Genomic DNA, 21,547 nt, shown 5'->3' with positions numbered 1-21,547 from the left:
ACCACAATTTCTTGGTGAGCGAGTCTGGCGTTCAAGCTTTTGCGGAATTACAGAAATGGTTCTGGTCTTTAGGTGTCTAATACTGCAATTTTTCGATGAATTTGTAGTTATTGAGAGTTATGAATTTGTAGTTATCGAGAGTTCTATTTTCCTTTGTCCATTTATGCATCCAGCGCCGCCTTTCTCATGTTCTTTTTGATAAATACGCCCAGAAATTGTAGTGCGACGAACTGCTTTTTCAGTCTTGAATGGAAACAGTGGAAGAATATCTTCTTGCCTGCTTCAGGTGGATGATTTTGCGATTTTCCAAGGCAAATGCTCCGGTGGATTCTGTCGTCTGAGTGAAAATCTTCGATTGGCTACAAAATTTGCAGAGAACATTAATGATCAGCATGCGATTTGCTTCCTAGTGGCCAGCGTGCAACAAGTCGTTTCTGTAGCGGGTGATTTGCCAGCGGTGTTTGCACTGCTGATCGTGTAGAGGCAGAGGCACTGCATGCGGTGGATGAGGTGTCAAATTCGTAAGGAAATCGGATTTCTTAGTTTATGCCTTTAAAGGCGTTCCAAAGGGCACTAGAGAGTCAACATTTTAGTGCGGTGTTTCAAATCCCTGAGTAAATGATCTGGGGATTTTCATTAAACGGTTTAAGTATGCAGTCACCATTTTCTTTCCAAGGAAAAAATGGCCATTTAAAGCTTATGTTTGATTGAAATGCAGGGGTGTGGATCCTTTTCTCTTTTAGCCTTCATCCAGTTTTAAAGGTTTATTGATTCGTTCTGTTTTAGGAATTGTGGAAGTGAGTTTTGTTTATTTTTTTTTGGGCAATGGATGATTCCAGGCTTCAATGGTAGTGGAGCTTTAAGTCTTTGTTGTTTGGAGAGTCCAGCTTTAGTCATAGGTTCCGTTCTAGGCCGGAACATCTTGTTCGTGAGAGAGGTCGTTTATATAAAGATGCAACGCATTATTCGCACCCTCGCCACAACTATATTTGTCAAAGGGATGGAGTCCTGGGAGAATAATTCATGTGTAAGATCATCAAGAACATTAATTCTCCGAAAGAGGAGGATATGGGTGATCTCTTGTTGCCGTTTTTGGGGCGAAAAGAATTAGAATTGGGATTTCCAGCTACAGAAAATGGTTGTTGTTTTTGGGGGTGAAAAGAATTAGAATTGGGATTTCTAGCTACAGAAAATGATAGGAATGTTGTAGCGAATGGAAATAAGATGGCGCACACCATTATTATCAACCCATATGATGATGATGACTACGATTATATTTTAGAAGGACGTCGATAATCCAACCCTTGCCCCAAAGACAAACATTAATGCAGTGAAGTTGTACGCACTCCCAGGTAGCACGGTGGTATTTTGTTACGCAGGCACTGGATGCATTCACCACCAGGATGCTTTATGTGGGAGTGAACTAAGGAATACGTCCTCCAAATCTGTTAAAGACTATTCCAGTTCTACATCTCATGTGAGTCCATCGAAGATGCAGGGGATCTTGCACCTACGAGGAGAACACCATGTGGGGGGCAAAGAGGCGTATCCAACTTGCACTTTTAGCTTTAATTCTCCTTTAATTTCATTTCATGTATATATTGATGAAATTGAACTTCAAAAATTGCAGGTTGGCATGATTTATGGCTGTGCTGTGGAAGATGGATTGACAGGTTTCGTTATACAGTGCAGAGGTGGAAATCTATTTACTGCACTCCAAGGCGAAAACCATTTTTGGGTGGCGCGCCAGTGAACTTGAATGATACACTAATTCAATGGCGTGACCGAGACCTGGATTTTTCCTTGAGTGCTCAAGTTTTGTCCATATGTTTATGTAGTTAAAATACACAAATACAATGAGATTTTTATTATCAATATCTCAATTTATTATATAATTAATTTAAAATATTAAAAATATTGAAAAAGATTATTTTTTTTAATGTTAAAATATCAATTTGACGGATTTAAATGCATATGCTCGAGTTCTCTTGGTTGTTCCATGCAAAGCTTAGAGGGGAAGGGAGTGTTATTCACCTCTCAAAACTTCATATCTGGAAATAGAATGGTAAGGATGGAATCTTGAAATTACCTATACATGAATATATTAGTGATTTGTGTTTATCTATATTTTTTGGTATTTTATATTAGTAATATGTATTTATTAGTTTTTTTATTTGTGTTTTTTTACATTTTATATTATTGATTTTTATTTATTTATATTAAAATTCAAAATTCAAAATATTCCATGAAGACATGATATTTTGAATTTAATTGTTGTTTTAATGTTAATATTGGATGAAAAAATCTATTTTATATTATGGGATATTGCCAATATACAAGACATGAGTAGATTGAACTTAAATAGCCTATCAATTTTATCTTTAGTAATAAATTCTCATCCTTAATCTCTTTCCACAAGTTATTGAATGTCACATACTCCGTGGGCACAATACTACCAATTCCCTACTATGCTCTATTAGATACATGATGTGGACTTTTAGGTTCAATTAATAACCTTAGATTCCAAATCAACCCTTATGCATATATTACAACTCGGAGAAAAGAATCAATCATGTGCATTTAACATAATAAAATTTCTTGCATTCAGATTTCATTCCTTTGATGACCCAACACAAGCATTAATGGAGCGTTATCATGAATACACTGTAGCTAGCATTGCCATATGATCATAGTCCTACTGGCATAGTCGAAAGTATTGTTGACATATATCTTATGCAATATGAATAAATAGCTAAAACAAGTCTCATGATGCATAATGCATAGCATAAACAACCTGAACCATAGGCTATACAATTTCACACCTTGAAAACATAATTATTCCTCATAGTTGTCTCATGCATAAATATTCACCACCTTAAAAACAGAGATAGCACATAAGTTTAAAGATGTGACAACATAAAGAGTAAGGGGTCACATATAGTACATCCAAGCAATTGAATCAAACTAGAGTAGAAGAGAGAACGTCACTTGGAAAACTGAGCACCACCACCCAACCTAGAACTGACTTCCTCCACTTCACCCCTGAGCCGAAAGCTATTGCCATGGATCAACTGCCTTTGTTGATCTCTTCCATGGTTATTTAATACCCTCTTTCATGATATGGTTTCCATTAGCGGTGTCTCGCTTTTATGGATCTTTTTATCCATTTGCTTAGGCTTTTCTCATAAAATGATCCAAGTGGATATTGGTGGCCACCCGCTAATTCCACTTGGACCCCCACCATTGTTTCTTTCAGTTTTTCAATTGCCTTGGTTGTAGCACAATTTACTATTTTTGACTCTTTTTTGGGTCCTGAACTTCCGGAGCCGTTTTGAGGCCCTAAACGACGTTTTTTTGGGAAAATTGGGAGCAAAATAGTTGTAGTCCTCGGATAGATCTTTCTAATGAAATATTGTGCACGTCAAACGGAGATCATATGCAAAAGTTATGACGCTAGGAAGCTGATGTACCAATTTACCCAAACGAGGCCCTTAGTTTCACGCTTCATCTCCTAAGGTTAGGTTTTTGGATGTTTAGGGTTTTAAATTGTTTCTCAACAATAAATCGCCCAAGCTAGTTTATTTCCAATTCTATTTGTAATCATATTTCAGTATTTTACATTAATGAAATGAAGTATTATTTATGTTGCATCTTTATATTTATGGTTATCTTTGTAATTTGTTGCGTTCCTGTTTAAATCTGGATCAGTGGTATCAGAGCGGTCTGCTCTTTCTTTGTTTTTATTTGCATGTCCCCAACAAGGTTGGGATATAAGGAGTTAGGGCTTGAACAAGTCGAACCTTTGCAATACCAGCCTCGCAAATCTTGACACCCTCCCATGGCGGATGAAAAGATAGACGAGGGGGTAGGAGATCCTATCAAAATCTTGCTCGAAGAGGCCTTCGAGCGACAAAGGAACATGATGATGGAAAACTTTGCCCAGATCCTTCAGCGGCGGCCCAAGGGTGACACATCTTCTTCCAGCAGCTACTCTGGAAGCGCCACACCCTTTAAGGTACAAGTTAACTTTGACATTCCCATATTTGAGTGTTAGATAGATGCAGACGCTATAGATAAATGGTTAAATCTGCTAGAAGGGTATTTTTCTGTTCATTATTTTTCTGGTTGAGAAAAGATTACTTTCGCTCTTCTCAAAGCCACTCCCCACGTCAAGGACTGGTGGGAAACCTACTGCGAGCAGAAGGATGAAAGTACGGCCTCACTGTTTTCAGCTGCACCCACTTGGAATTCATTCCAGAATGCCATCAAGGAGCAGTACTACCCTGTTAGAAGCTATGAGGATAAATACATAAAGTGGACCACGCTGCGGCAGGGAAGGGACCAAGACGTGCCAGAGTTTACCAATATTTTTCATACCCTTCGCACAAAGTTGGGTATCAAGGATTCTGAGCTGCATTTGGTACTCAAATACCGTGGCTGCCTACACAGGTACATCCAGGACGAGATGGAGTTCCTGGACATCTCCTCGCTCGACACGGCGTACTGATACACTATCAAGATCAAGCAGAAGTTTAAACAGAAGAAGCGAGACTTTGGATTTGCAAATCCGAAGCAAGGGAAAGGCACCCCCAAACCGCTGAACAAAGGACAAAGCCAAGGCGAGGTGGCCCAAGACAACCCGCCAAAGCCGCAAGCAAAGAACAACACCACAAAGCCGAAGAAGGACACGGGAAAGTGGTGTGAGTTCCATAAGAGCTCCACTCACAACACAAGTGAGTGTCGGGCCAAGCAGTCACTAGTGGCCGAGCTAAAGTCTTCGGAATCAAATGCATGTTCCGACTCTGAGTCAGAACCCGATAAGGGGAATGACAAAGGGAAGCAGGTTATTGATGCGGAGCCCAACATCACCGTTGCCACCACGAAGATCTAAAAGGAGGAACTTGAAGATCCAGAGGAGGAGGAACACTTCTTCCACTCCTAGATGTGAGTAAAGGTCTCCCCGCTACAATTCATTGTCGAAAGCGAGAGCCAAAAGAACCTCATTTCAGTAGAGGTCATGAAGCGACTAGGCTTACTGACCATAACACATCCACAACCGTACACCATCGGGTGTCTTCACCAAGGACGGGATCTTCGCGTGAGCCAGTAGTGTCGCCTTCCATACAATATCAAGCCCTTCATGGATGAGGTATTGTGTGACGTTGCTCTCCTTGATGTTTGTGATGTATTATTAGGCCAACTATACTTGTGGAAGTGACATGTGGTATATGAGTCAAGGTCTTGTGTTGTTATTGTTACTTTGGGAAATAAGTTGTACAGGATACCGAAGGTAGCACCACCTACTCCATCTCTTTGGCTACTGCAAAACAATGCAATAAACTCATTTCCAAAACCAGGAAATTTTTTTTCCTAATGATACGCCCTCAAGGAAAGAAGAAGACAGTGGCCACGACCTCCAGATAGGGCCCCTCCACACGACAACTACAGATGGACAAGGTTGTGGAGGAGTACGAGGACATCTTCACCTCCCCTTTAGGGGTTCCTCTGCATTGTTAGATCATGCACTCTGTTCTGGGGAACGATGAAATCAAGAGGCAGATTCAGGAGCTGTTGCAGAATGGTCACATCCAACCGAGTTCAATGCCCTATGGGAGCCTGATTGTGTTGGTACAGAAGAAGGATGGGACTTGGAGACTCTGTATTAACTATCAGGCGTTGAACAAGATCATTGTCCGGAATAAGTACTAGATCCCACGGATTAATGACCTTCTAGACCAACTGAAGGGAGGGAAATATTTCAGCAAAATCGATTTGAAGTCAGGATATCACCAAGTACTAATCGAACCCTCTGATGCATGGAAGACTACCTTCAAAGCCAAGGAGGGCCTTTTCGAATGGTTGGTTATGCCTTTCGGGTTAACGAATGCTCCTGCAACCTTCATGAGGCTAATGGATGACATATTGCGGCCATTCACCAACTCATTTGTAGTGGTATACTTGGATGACATCCTGATCTTCAGCTAGAGTTGGGAAGAACACCTCCACCAAATCTGATAGGTTCTCTAAACACTGTGGCAACACAAGTTATGTGCCAATTTGGAGAAATGCCCTTTTGGCATGACCCAAGTTTAGTATTTTGGATACATTATTGATGAACGAGGGGTGCATGTGGATCCAGCCAAGATCCAAGTCATCCGGGATTGGCCATCTCCAACCACTCTGACAGAGCTCTGCAGCTTTCTGGGTCTTGCCAACTTCTACCACAAGTCCATGTTGGGATTTTCTCATATCACTTGGCCCTTGAGTCAAGTCACCAAGGGAGGAGCCAAAGCAAAATTCTTTTGGTCTGAATCTCAACAAAAGGCATTCACAAAGTTGAAACATCACCTCTTCTCGGCACCAATGCTCGCATTATCAGACTTGCAACAACCATTTGAGATCAAGACAGATGCCTCTAACTATGTTATTGGGGTAGTCCTTACTCAACACAAGCATCTAATGACATATCACAGTGAGACACTTCCAGACATAGTCCAGAAGTATCCCACTTATGACAAAGGGATGTATTCCATTGTGCAGGCCTGTCGGCAATGGAAGCATTACATTATGGGGAAGGAAATGGTCATCCACACAGACCACCGGCCCCTGCAGTTCATACAAACCCAAGGGAAGTTGCAGAATGATCGCCATCAGAAGTGGTCCACATACCTGCAACAGTTCCATTTGAATATCAAGTATAAGAAGGGCAATACCAATAATGTTGCAGGTTGCCTCAATCAACCATCGATCATGGCGTTAACCACCGTGCTCAACTATTATGGGCATGAGACTTCTGATTGGCCACTTCTCTACAAAAGTGACCCATAATTCAGCCACACATACCAGACACTCTTAGAGGGTCGGCATATTCCATATTTTCACCTACAAGATGCCCTGTTATGCCACCTAGGCCACCTTTGTGTTCCTTCAAGCAAGCATGCCAAGATGATTTGGGAAGCACACTACAGTCGGGTTGTTGGGCATTTCGGAGTCGAGAAAAAGGTGGCAGTACTTCAGAAGTATTTCTATTGGCCGAATCTTTGACAAGATGTCGGGAAGTATATCAGATCCTGCACTGCTTGCATCATTGCCAAACCGACCATCAAGAAGCAAGGCCTCTATACTCCATTGCCTACCCCTAGTCGACCTTGGAAATCAATCTCCATGGATTACATGTCGGGCCTTCCTTCTACTAAGCATGGAAATGACTGTGTTTTTGTGGTCGTCGATAGGTTCTCGAAGATGGCCATTATGACGGCATGCAAGAAGAATATCACAGCAGAAGCCACTGCTAAACTCTTCTTTGAATGAGTGTGGGTACACTTTGGGATCCCACAGTCTTTCATCTCAAATCAATACAGCAGGTTCCTCAGTACATTTTGGTCCAGTCTCTGGTCGATGCTGGACACCAAACTCACTAAGTCCACAACTTTCCATCCCCAGACTGATGGCCAAACAGAGGTTGTCAAAAGGATGATCATACACATTTTACGCATGTACAACTCAAAGCATCCACGCACATGGGATGAGAGCCTCCCCTATGTTCAACACAACTATAACCAGCCTCTCCATAGCTCGACTAGCCATAGCCCTTTTCAGGTGGGCTTGGGATTCCAGCCACTATGTCCCATTGATGTGGCCATGCCATTTACAGCTATTCAGGCAGATTCGGCTCATGTCCAGTCTGAAACAAATAAGGCAAACAACTTCATTGAACACATCCAACATATCCGCCAGTAGTTCCACGACATTATGGAGAAATCAAATGCCAAGTACAAGCAGCGACATGATCAACATCGGGTGCTACACAAGTTTCAAGTGGGCGACAAAGTCTGGTTGCATTTTCAAAATGAATGCCTTATTGGAGCTTATCAGAAACTCAGACCACTTTGATATGGTCCTTACACTATTACCAAGGTTGTGGGAGACAATGCATTTGAGCTCAGCATTCCCCCATTCCTTCGCCTGCACCCAGTGTTCAATGTGGACTGCCTTCGTCCATACTTTCCACCATTACTAGACACATCCGACATTGCAAAACAATTCACACCCATAGAGTTAAATCCAAATTGCATGGAACAATCTGCAACTAATTAGATCATGGACACGCAGATCAAGCACACTCGCTAGTAGAAGATCCAACTGTATCGAGTTGTCAAAGCAGGCAAACTCCTTCACCAAGGCAAGTGGCTCACCAGGGACCAAGTTTAGCAGAAGTTTCCTCATCTCATAGAGGAACTTAACGCAATGGGGACCATTGCTTCCTAAGGGGGGAGGAATTATCCAGGTGGATATTGGTGGCCACCCACCAATTCCACTTGGACCCTCACCCTTGTTTCTTTTAGTTTTTTAGTTTCGTTAATTGTAGCACAATTTACTATTGTTAGCAGTTTTTCAGGTTCTGAACTTCTGGAGCCGTTTTGAGGCCCTAAAAGACGTTTTTTGGAAAAATTGGTAGCAACATAGGTCCATGGACCAATGTTTCTCATCCCAAAGTTGTAGTCCTCAGATAGATCTTTTTGATGAGATATTGTGCGCGTTAAACGGAGATTGTATGCCAAAGTTACGACCCCGGGAAGTTGATGTACCAATTTACCTAAACGGGGCCCTTAGTTTGACGCTTCATCTCCTATGGTTAGGTTTTTGGATGTTTAGTGTTTTCCATTATTTCTCAACAATAAATAGGCCTTCGAGCCTCATTGTCAGACATTTCAGAGGCATGTAGCTGCCACATCTCTCCTCAAAGATAAGCTACCATCGCCCGAGCTAGTTTATTTCTAGTTCTGTTTGTAAGCATATTTCAATATTTTACATTAATGAAATGAAGTATTATTTCTATTGCATCTTTGTATTTATGGTTATCTCTGTAATTTGTTGTGTTCCTATTTAAATCTGGATCATAAAAGCTTGTCTTTCTTTCCCGCGAGGCTTTTCCTCATAAAATCTTGCCTTTCTCTCCCCCAAGGCTTTTATGTTTTTCTTAAACCTAGCATCTTTTTCCAAGTAAGTATCTTAATGGATATTTATCTCCAAATCCATTAAACTTATCTAGAATTAGATCTAGAAGTCTTATCATGAAATAATTATCCATTCCCATTCACCAATGGGATTTTATTTGGCAAGAACCTCATCTCTTGGTGTCTCGTTTTCCAAGTGTTTTACATTATCTTTATTTATTTAACAATAAAGTATTTACTTTCATTGTTACACCTTGGACCTAGATTTTCTTAGCTTAGTAGAGTGTTACATACAATGGAGGGGTGTTACATACTCCCCCCTTAAATTTACATCGTCCTCGGTGTATTACTGCATCTTACAATATTATTCCTCGTTCACAAGTAGTTGTTTCTAAATTTACAGGCTCCCATGGCCTTGCCATCTAAATCAGATCTTCCGATATGTATCGGTTACAAAGGAGTTCTACCAGCAATTCTCCTTCCATTGCTACCTATAACATTTGTGTCAATCAATTTTGTGAGAGATTTTCAGATGCAGAAACTCAATTTTGTTTACCATAGTTAATGTAATAGTACTACTACATGAGTAACTACGGCTTAATGTTGCCCGCCATTTAACTATGATTCCTCTATTTCATTGTATTTAAATAATAGAAATGCATGCTCTTCCAAGGCATTCTTCCAATGCCTTTGTGTTCTTGCCGAACACTTGCTTCCTGTAGTTTCCCTGCATTAGTCACAATAAGTCAAACTAGCACATTTGACCAATCAACATGTATAAAATATCATATCAGGTTAGCTCAAACATAACCATCAAAATCATAAATCAGCATCATATGTCATATGTATACTAAGACTGAAACTAAATACAGATACTTATCCCTAGTTTCCAATACCAATCCTTAGTTTCCACCTTGGTCTTGCCTCTGACGCACTCTGGATCGGTTTCCACACCAGGCAATCACCCAGTGCCTTTTCCTCAACCATGTGCATCTACACATAGTGTGCATTACACACATACAACTATACATGTCATATATCCTCATGCAATTCATGCATCCATACCAGTACCATATGTATCGTTTGTACACAGTACCACCTGTACACGTGTACCCAATACCAAATGTCCATAGCATCACCTGCATGACATATACTTCATCCACATGTTTTTAACCATGTTAGTATTATGCCAAAAATTCCTTTAATCTTTCATTCACAGTACTTTTAGGTAAGTCCAATTAGACCATGTTTGGTTTGTTGATTAGAGAAAAACTGAAAATTTTGATGTTAGAATATTCAAGTGCTTTTATTTAGCTAATCCTTTTCATGTATCTTGTGGTTGCAGGAAATTTTCAGCAAAATTATAACATAGATGCATAATACAACTTTACAAAACCAATAATTTTGAGTTTCAGGATTGAATTTGTCCCATAGACAAGGTTTTAATAACAGCGAAATATGACCTTCACTTAATCATAAAGCAGACTATTGACTATGATAGTTAGTCTAGTATGGACTTCAATGTTATATTTGAAGTCTAATAACAATCTTAACTTGTCTTTAGCCAAGAACATAATTGTTTGGTACTCAAAAAGTACTCCACACTTAAACAAATCATGTCATATGATTTACTGTTGCTCTTTTTACACTTCTTCCAACACCTTGTTGGCCATGAATAATTCAGTGTATGTCTAAAACCAATTGAACAATCAGTATGCAAGTACATACATTTCCCATACATGAGTTATAAATGAAGGTTACAATATTCTCAACTCCACACCCTCCAAGTTTTTAGGCACTATGTGTACCAAGGTGTGAACCTAGGTGATTTACATGTTTACACCTCACTTTAAACATTAAATCACCCCTAGAAAACAAGAGAATATAACTCATTTATCAATTATCAAATTTATTAACATGAATTTCCACATCGTTTATGCAACAATTGTTATGTTGCCTTATTCAGAACCAAACAACACTATCCATGAAATCTAAGAGGTAAACTTCCCAATATTGCTTGGTAGGAATTAGAGGTACAACATATGCATCCCAGCTGGTATGATTGTGAATTAATTGATTAGATTGCTAGATCCCAATATCTTTGTGCGCAACAATCTTGCTTACCAGTCCCACTTAACCATCCAATATGGTTAAAGCATCCTATTGATTCAACAATGAGTTGTTGTATGATTTATTATTCTCTCTTCTAGAACCTTTTATATGTCACTCCTTTGGTGCATGTATTATTTTATTACTAGCATAAGATCCTTAGATCCTCATAAGTTTTTTTAATGTGAAACCTTTTGGGTTTATCAAGAATTTGTTAATTAATTCAGACAAGTCATGCTCTGAATCTAGTGTACTTCTTACTAGTCATTAGGTTGCATTTGAATTGCTCTATTTTTAATTCAAGTGCATCCAACACCACCATATCCAATATGTTTGTCATTTCTGTTTTCATAAAGTTTATATATACACACAAATTATTTTAATCTTATCACTTCCCATATTAAATGCCTTTGCAAGATCTATAATCCTTTTACTAAAAGTATCTTTTTCTTGCTTTAGATTTGAAATCCTTCTATTTGTAAGATATCAACAGAACCCCATCTATACCTGGATGGAGATGAACATCAAGATTGTGAAGTTTGAGGTTGCATGCGTTGAGTTGACACATTGGAATTTGAGTAAACTTACGAATGTGTCCTTGAACTTGTATTTAATATTGTCTTAATAATATTAATCACGATCCTTAGGAGATTCTTTTACACTTCCATTATGTGCTTACTCTAGATGTACTTTTGGGTGTCAATCCCATTGACCTTCTTATTAAAGTCATAAAATTATTAATGATGTCTTCATGCATACAATAAGTTGTATTGCATGTGTGCTTACTCTTCACAACTTTGACCCTAGTTTAGTCTAGATTGAACATATAATTTGTGCTTCTTATTTATAATTAGTTACAATTATTTAGATATTGCTTTACTCAAAAGAACCAGTGGGTTCTAAACTATGCATATTTAATTAGGTATGCATGTTGCTACTGAATGTTTGAATAATGACCTACTAAGGTCTAGTTTCCTTCAAGAGTGTATATTTGGAGCATTTTCCATTAACGATTCAACCAGTGGCAACACCACATCTAGAAATGAACTACATCATTACACGCAGATGTACCAATTAAAATATTAAATTGAAAGACAATTTTAAAATACATAGTCTCATACCACATACAAAGACCTGTCTTTCTTGAGTTTAATGATTTTTCATGGGAATTTCTTGAACATATACTCAATTAATTATCCATCAATTTCAAATACTTTTGATAGAATGTTATGAACTTCTTTCGAATGATTTATATAGATTCCATCTACATATTTTTTTTTTTCCCTCATGTTGACCATAACCTATGGCAAAGAGCACTTGTCATTTTATCTCATACGGGTTCAACCTGCGGTTCATATTTCAAGATCTCTATACGCATAAACTTTATTTCATTAAGTTATGTCCTTGACTAGACTATCTTAGTTTTATTTTATTCCTCACATTTATACAACTCATAATTTAACTTTAACATAAGAAAGTAATTTGAGGACAATATGGAAGGAGAGATCTATTAACGATAGAATTTAAAACTACCATTACTCCTTTCAATACCACATAATTGTTACAATTTTGTTCATTCCTCCCGTTCTACTATGATATTTAGCATCTTAAATCAGTTTTTAACTCATGTTAATTTGTGAGAAATTTAATCCATCCATGCATGTAAGCATACCAATGCATCTCATTGTAACCATGCAAATGAGCCCTACATGCAAGCCATACACATATATGTAAGCATAGACATGTAATCACATCATGAGTATCCCTTTCAATCAAAATGTAAATTTGCAATTCCGAAGATAAGTCTTCATATTCTTCTGTTTTATGCATAAAACAAAATAACAAATAACTCATATAAACTGTACACACTCTTCTGTGTAGTTTGTCTTCACACACAGTGGCCACATGTCATTTAATCTGATAATGTCTGCTTAAAATAATTATGCATAATAATCTGAAACAATATCCTTATCATCAAGGAAATTGCACTTAAGCAAACCGTGGTACCTATGTCGATGAGTTTATACATGTTTTGATGTTTTTCTCACATTAACAAAATAAAACATGTGTAGCACAGTCCTCCTCCATAAAAAAATACCAATAGGTATTTGCCATTAATGGTGGCATATATATATATATATATATATATATATACTAAAATTTGGTCTATCATGTGTAATGTGTCGTACATCAATTTTTAAACCAGGATAATTAATGAAAATTTGCGCCATCACTGCATGAAGCACACAATGTGTCATATTTGCATGTAAGTATATGAATGTGTTTGGTCATTAGCACTATGGTTGATTATTCTATTTCTTTTTATAGAATGGACAATCCAACTTTGAGGATTTCACACCACATTATTATGACTATAATCATGTAACAAAAAAAATACAAAAATAATGGATGTGAGTGTGTCTAATAATCATGTTGACAACAATTGTGATGTGGTTTATGAAGTGTTACATGCACCAAAAACTTTGCCAATACAAAAGTTGACGTTGGAATAAAAGTCTTCATGCTGATGTGATAATGCATTTTCCCACTCATCCTATGCCAAACGAGAAAATATACCCATACAATCTTCAAAGCCTAATCAACAGAAATTATTCATATTCTTATGGGTTGCAATTTACTTACTGCATCTGAAAATCACTGCAATTCGTAAGAAGAGTCGAATAGCCGATTTTCTGGAACTACTTGCCCTTTAAAAACTGTCCACTGTGGGGTTCGAATCTTCACACAATTATGCGTAGATGTTCTTAAGTCGCGCCCCTAACCGCTCCAGGCTAACTATCTTGTGAAAAAAAGTGAATATGAGAGATAATGGCATAATTTCAGATCCTTAAGAGGATAATTGAAATCGACAAAACTTAATGGAAACCGATTCAACACAGAATGGTTCTTTTGCAGTTCATGTTTGGTCTCATCCAAGGTTTTATTGCAGTTGGAATATCTATGTTAATTCAGCCTGTATGGCATAACACCATCTCGAGTTGCAGTAGAGCACATGCATAGGTATATCTTCTAACCATTTACCTGGCATCATTACTCTAACCATGCTTTACTAATATGTTAATGAAACCGCCTATGTCTAAAGATTACATACTTGGTGCTTACTATAGACGTATCAGTTATAAATTAAATCAGGTATACAATTCGTCTGCTTCATGATCTATGTAATTAACTAGTAGTATTTACACTTGCAAGAAAACAACATAACGATATAGATTATTACGTAATTCCCCTTCACAACTCCAAGTAACAATGACGAGACAGGCAGAGTGCAATTGGCATCGGAGACGTTGATATCTGTGTCCGCGTCCTGGTCCTTCTTGAGCTTGCTCTCCCATTGCACTGCGACTTCATATGGTGCCAAGAGGCCCTTTATGAACTGCATATGTTCAGCCTTTGGACCTTAACAGGCTTCAAACACCCACAACAACCTGTCACTCTGATCCCATCCAAGCAATGGCGCATAGCTTCTTCTTCTGAGACAAAAACCATAAATTGAGCAACCTTGTTAGAATCAGGGTTCTTCATGTTAATATTGTCGCCTACCAAGATAGCTTCCATGATTTGGTCTGCTCCTGATATCCCTTGGGAAATGAGGCGACTCAATGAGTTAGACGCTCCATGACATGAGCCACTTGCTTGCCTGTGAAGACGCATCTCTTCTGTATTCATTAATGTCATTGGCAACAGGGTCCTCGTGCTATTTTGCGGAAGAGTTCGAAGATGACACCCGACATCAATAACCTCAGATCGACTAGATATAGGAGGGCTTTAGAATGATTTTGTCGTACCATGCATAAGAGAGATAGGGATAAGATTACGCTGTCAATGTGAAGATCGAGATAACCGTTATCCACACTGCCTGCTTTTATCCGCAATTGAACACCTCCCGACCCATGGATAAGGAAAGGAAAAAAAACGCATTGAAAGGTGTTATGTCCCTATAATACTAGTGATTCCCCCATTACTATTGTCATTGTAGCTCTTATTGTTATTGTTGTGCCCCTATTGTCCCCATATTGTTATTATTGTGCCCCATAGAAGCCCACTATTGTTATTTTTGTGCCCTTATATTATTATTGTTCTGTCGGCTTTAATTATATTGTGACCACTTAGACTCCTATATATAGAAAGGAGGTTTTGTCATTTGTATCATCCAATAATTGTACATTTGTGTAATGTAAAGGAGGTTGCCCCCTCGAAGAGGCTAATTTCTAAGTCGTTAATTTATCTTTTCTTCTATTTTGTGAGTTGGTTACATAACATCTTTCTTTTTACAAGCTAGAGCTTCATGAGTCATGCTAGAGCTTTCAAGTTTCTTACTAGGTGTTTCCACTACTTCATTAGTCATGCTAGAGCTTTCAGGTTGCTTACTAGGTGTTTCTATTTTCTTTCTTCAGGGCATCAATCAACAAGTTATCCAACTCTTAAAGGATAACCTCACTTTGGCGCATAAAAGAATGAAACAACAGGCATATCAACATCGCAGCGAAAGAAATTTTGATGTAGGTGATTGGGTATTCTTACGATTACAACCATATAAACAAATGTCCCTCAAGCAAGCTAAGAAGGATAATAAATTATCACCAAAGTATTATGGTCCGCACAAGGTGTTGCAAAAGATAGGTACTATGGCATACAAATTGGAGCTTCCTTTAGCTTCCCGAGTGCACTCAGTTTTCCATGTTTCATGCTTAAAGAAGGTTATAGGTGACAAGCTCCTAGTTTAAACAATATTGCCCAAACTTGATGAGGAAGGAAAAATCATATTGGAACCTGAAGAAATCACAGAAACAAGAACTTGACAGCGACGAAAGCGATCAATTTCAGAGTATCTCATCAAGTGGAAGAACTTACCCATTGAATATTCCACATGGGAGAATGAGTATTTTATACAGAAGCATCCAGAACTACTCAAGCGTTGAGGACAACACTTTTTTGAAGGAGAGGGGCATGTTAGGTCCCTATAATACTAGTGATTCCCCCATTACTATTTCATTGTAGCCCTTAGTGTTATTGTTGTGCCCCTATTGTCCCCATATTGTTATTATTGTGCCCCATAGAAACCCACTATTATTATTTTTGTGCCCTTATATTATTATTGTTATGTCAGCTTTGATTATATTGTGACTGCTTAGACTCCTATATATAGAAATGAGGTTTTGTCATTTGTATCATCCACGAATTATTCATTTGTGTAATGTAAAGGAGGTTGCCCCCTCGAAGAGGTTGATTTCTAAGTTATTGATCTATCTTTTCTATCTTTTTGTGAGTTGGTTTCATAACAAAAGGGAAACAACAGTTAATCGAACGCCTCCAGAACCATGGATAAGGCAAGCAAAAATAAAAAATGCATTGAAAGGAAAACAACAGTAATCCAATCAGAAAGGTGTTGTTTGAGTTTTAAACTACCAATCATCCACGCACTTCATAAAGCTGCCAAAACCCAACATCATCGCTCAGAGTCATTCATTTAAACTATTATAGTTTTGGTGTATACACACACAATCGCTTATCCCACGATTACTTACAAGAAAACTGGTGGAGATGATTTTATCCCAGGGACAATGAAAGAGCAAGAGAAGGGGGAGGAGTGTTGGGATTGCAGGCTTGCGGTGGGGCATAGATTTTTGAAATCGAGAACTTATAGATACCGCCATCAATGATCTTGAAATCATTGTCGAAGCAATTTTCCTGTGTGTTTATAGTCTGTACCCAACAATGGTTGACATCTCAGGTAACAGTAAAAGGCGAGCTTCTTGAGCTCAGTCATAGAGATCAAGATTTGTGTGATGCCTAGGTTTGCGTTCAAAACTGTGCCCACTATTTTAATTTACCAACCACCAGCATTTCTATCTTCTGTAACACATGGATTGCATGTGAACACTTATGGGCAGTGTCACTATGCGCAAGTTTTATTGTTGTTGCTAATACTAACAGTCGAAGTCTATATTCAACATAACAACGAGAAGACTCAACGCTCTGAAACAAAAACTTGTTATCGAATTTTCCCTTGTTTCAAGGAAATGAGAGGCGAATTGTACTTACATAATTTGAGCATGGTTTAAACTTATCGTCACATGGCAATGCATAGGAGCAGTAATATTGGTTGATAATAATAGGATTTGAGACATTAGTCATGCTCAGATTTTGGAAAATTATTCCTTTGGCATATCCAAAACCTCCCTGCCATGTTTGTATTTGTACTCTATTTTTAGCTCCATTAAAAATTACGTCCAACACGGTATTGGTTCCCTTATTTTTTCCAAGACTATACACAAAAACATCATTAACAATTCCTTCCTGTGTATGATATAATTTATGTTTGCAGGAGAGATATTCTTTGTTCAACAAATTTTTTGACTTTAAGTGGTCAAAAGCCACGGGTGGTCAAAGACCAAAATTAGAGAAATTCCAGTAGTTAGAGATTAACATATATGTTGCCAACAGGCAATGAAATTTTTGACCAAGGTTTGGTGAAATGTGTGGCTTGGGGTTAAGATCAGAATTCAAATATGATACCACGCATTGACTTATTACTCTCTAACATACTTTAACTATTTAATACTTTTCATTTGCTACTTGCATTTACTTTTTTTGTACTATTACTTATCTCCACTTACCTTTCTTCATCTTTTATCTTATCTTATATTACTTCCTCCTATCTTACTATTGAACAAAGTTCATTTACTCACAACCATTAAATATAAGAAGGATTTACAACATAAATAGATAGTTAATTCAAAGGGAATAACAACCCTAGTTCAAAATCATCTTTGATTTCATCCTCCTCCAATAAATCATTTTAAGATCTCATTTCAACCTTTATGGATTCTCATTGGAACCTCTTATTTGTGTAGGACCTAGTCTAGTACCCTCAACTTCTTCATATATTATAAAGGTGGATTGGCCCATAGGCCAAAATGTTTGAACTTAGAGCTATGATACCATTTGTCACCATTTGTCACAAACCCCCTGGGCACAATACTATCAATTCCCTACCATGCTCTAATGGATCCATGATGTGGACTTTTAGGTTCAATTAATAACCTTAGATTCCAAATCAACCCTTATGCATACATTACAACTCGGAGAAAAGAAACAATCACGTGCATTTAACATAATAAAATTTCTTGCATTCGAATTTCGTTCCTTTGATGACCCAACACAAGCATTAATGGAGTGTTATCATGAATACACTGTAGCTAGCATTGCCATATAATCATAGTCCTAATGGCATAGTTGAAAATATTGCTAACATATATCTTATGCAATATGAATAAATAGCTAAAACAAGCCTCATGATGCATAATGCATAGCATAAACAACCTGAACTACATGCTATATAATTTCACACCTTGAAAACATAATTATTCCTCATAGTTGTCTCATGCATAAATGTTCACCACCTTAAAAACAGATACAACACATAAGTTTAAAGATGTGACAACATAAAGAGTAAGGGGTCACATACAGTACATCCAAGCAATTGAATCAAACCAGAGTAGAAGAGAGAATGTCACTTGGAAAACTGAGCACCACCACCCAACCTATAATTGAATTCCTCCAGTTCACCCCCAAGCTGAGAGTTCTTGTCATGGATCAACTGCCTCTATTGATCTCTTCCATGGGTATTTAATACCCTCTTTGATGATATGATTTCCATTAGCGAAGTCTCACTTTTATGGATCTTTTTTATCCATTTGCCTAGGCTTTTCTAAAAAAAGCTCACCTTTCTCTTCTGCAAGGCTTTTCCTCATAAAAGCTTGCCTTTCTCTCCCACAAGGATTTTATGTTTTTCTTAAACTTAGCATCTTTCTCCAGCTAAGTAGCTTAATGGATATTTATCTCCAAATCCATTAAGCTTATCTAGAATTGGATCTAGGAGTCTTATCACGAAAGAATTATCTATTCCCATTCACCAATGGGATTTTGATGCAGCAAAACTACAACTTTACATAATTTGCGCATTGACCTGTGGGTTATGGGCCCACGTATACATTGGAAGCATTTCAATCAACGGACTTCACAACAAACCTGACCAATCACCGTCAAGCGCATGTTGCACAACTGACGTATTCATTTTAACACTTGACTTTTGGCGCTCCAAATCTCCACCGTCGATCTGCCCCGTCCGATCCAACGGCTATCGCGTCGTCCGCTCGCCAACCAGCTTGGCTGATCTCCACCGTCGATCAATCCTGCATGATCCAACGACTATCACACAATCTCACATGAAATCTTGCATGATCGATATCAGGTCGAGAGCGCGCGAGAAAAGTGGTTTTCTCGTGCTACGTGTCGCCCGCTAAGGTTAATCGCGTAGAATTTAGAAATACCGGTTACAACTTTTAGGGCGTGCGAGATACCACTTACCATCTTTTCAAGACCGCTCCATCCTTTTGCTAACATGTGGTTTGATCTCCGCCATTCATCTTCCATCAATATCATCCGTCGATCTGTTCTCGGATCTCTCGTTCGCTTATCGGTGGAATTCACATTACCACAAATTTATCTCTGCCATACTGGTTTAAGGCGAAGTTCATAGGAACTTCATCCCTTACACTCGCACACACAATTTACCAATTTACAGTAAAGAATATACAGGTAAACAATACACAGACACACAAATCCAGACTTCACCTAGATGTATAATAACACACATATTTCAATTATAAACAGAATTCGATTACAGGCTAAGGCCTCACGGCCCGAGTCACAAATTGCCCTGCGGCTACATTGCATATTCTATCTATCCCTTTCACACAACACAGACTCTCTTATATAGGAAATTACAAAGGGAGGAATCGTTTAAGATCCATGAGTTTCTCCCACAATTGCTCAATCAAACCCCTAAATCTCTCTATACGCATGCATGGCAGATAATTACATTTAATCAAACCTTTCATAGACTTATCAATTCCATCAATTTAGCTTTGTTTAAACAAAATTTTCCTCGGTTTATAATGATTGTCCACATTTCCCATTTCACAGCTTTAAATTTAAATTTTGGTTAAGCGTGGTCAGAGGCTCCTGCATTGGATTTCGTTTGGCAAGAACCTGATCTCTTGGTGTCTCGTTTTCCAAGTGTTTTACATTATCTTTATTTATTTAAAAATAAGGTATTTACTTTCATTGTTACACCTTGGACCTAGCTTTTCTTAGCTTAGGTTAGCAGAGTGTTACATACGAGGGAGGGGTGTTACATCAAATTCACAATTAAATCAATCATCTTACAATTATTTTAATTCATATCCTTACTTACAAGTGCCATAAAATCTAATTCCAATCAATTATATCAACAGCCATGATGACAAATTCTAATCAATTGTTACAACCACCTTCACACTTATCCAAAAATAGATAAGCAACCACCCTAGATACTTATCCAAAACTAGATAATTTTCATTTGAGAGAAACTCTTGGCTTGATCCCAACACTTTTACATGTAATGCATAATGCTGGTTTTTTATATTGATATATCTACTTTTTAAACCTCTTGTGTCACAAAAACTAGTCCAAGTGCCCAAAGAAGTTAAGCAAGGACAAACAAAGGCAAATCCAATCACCTTAAGAGCAAGTGGTAAAAGACTATAAGCTTTTGATCAAGTGAGACAATTCAATATTGAAAAAGAGCATATTTTTGATTAAATATTTGTTATTGGAACTTGAAAGAGCATCTTTGAAGATTGAGAGGGAATCTATGTTGGAAAGGTCAAGTGAGACAATTCAATATTGAAAAGGAACATATTTTTGATCAAATATTTGTTATTGGAACTTGAAAGAGCATCTTTAAAGATTGAGAGGCAATCTATGTTGGAAATGTAACAGAATGTGTAAATTTGACATAATGTAAGTATTTCTCTTTATCTTCTAGCTTTGAATGAAGTTTTGTAACTATTTTTTTTCCAGTGATTTCTATATGTCAGGATTCTTCTCAAATTTATGCCTTAAGACGTTTACAATTGCTAGTTTATCCCCTCCACATTTCAATTTATTAGTTCATCCCAAAGCAAGACTAAACATTCCATCAGCCTATTAACCACTATTATTTTAGTATAAACCAATGTAAATTATAATATTTTATGCAATTTTTGGAACATAATTTCTAAATTAAATGACTAAGCCCTAAATTTCATAAATTAACCACTATTATTTTAGTATAAACCAATGTAAATTATAATATTTTATGCAATTTTTGGAACATAATTTCTAAATTAAATGACAAGCCCTAAATTTCATAAATAATTAATTTTACATTCAAAATATTTACATAATTAGCTAATTTTACATTCAATAAATATATATATATATATATTCTCCTATTTTTCTGAAACTCCCATTTTGATACCATCTCTATTTCTATTTTGCTGAACTGTTAGTGGTTTTAACTACTCACATTTGGTATTTTGATACTATATCTATATCTATTTGATATTTTAAAACTATCTCTATTTCTATTT

This window comes from Pinus tabuliformis, chromosome 3_1 (genome assembly GCF_031772625.1).
Source record: "Pinus tabuliformis cultivar Carrire ecotype Pingquan chromosome 3_1, CPIR1, whole genome shotgun sequence".
Taxonomy (NCBI): Eukaryota; Viridiplantae; Streptophyta; class Pinopsida; order Pinales; family Pinaceae; genus Pinus; species Pinus tabuliformis.
The sequence above is the reverse complement of the archived record's forward strand: the minus strand, read 5'-3'. Positions refer to the sequence as shown.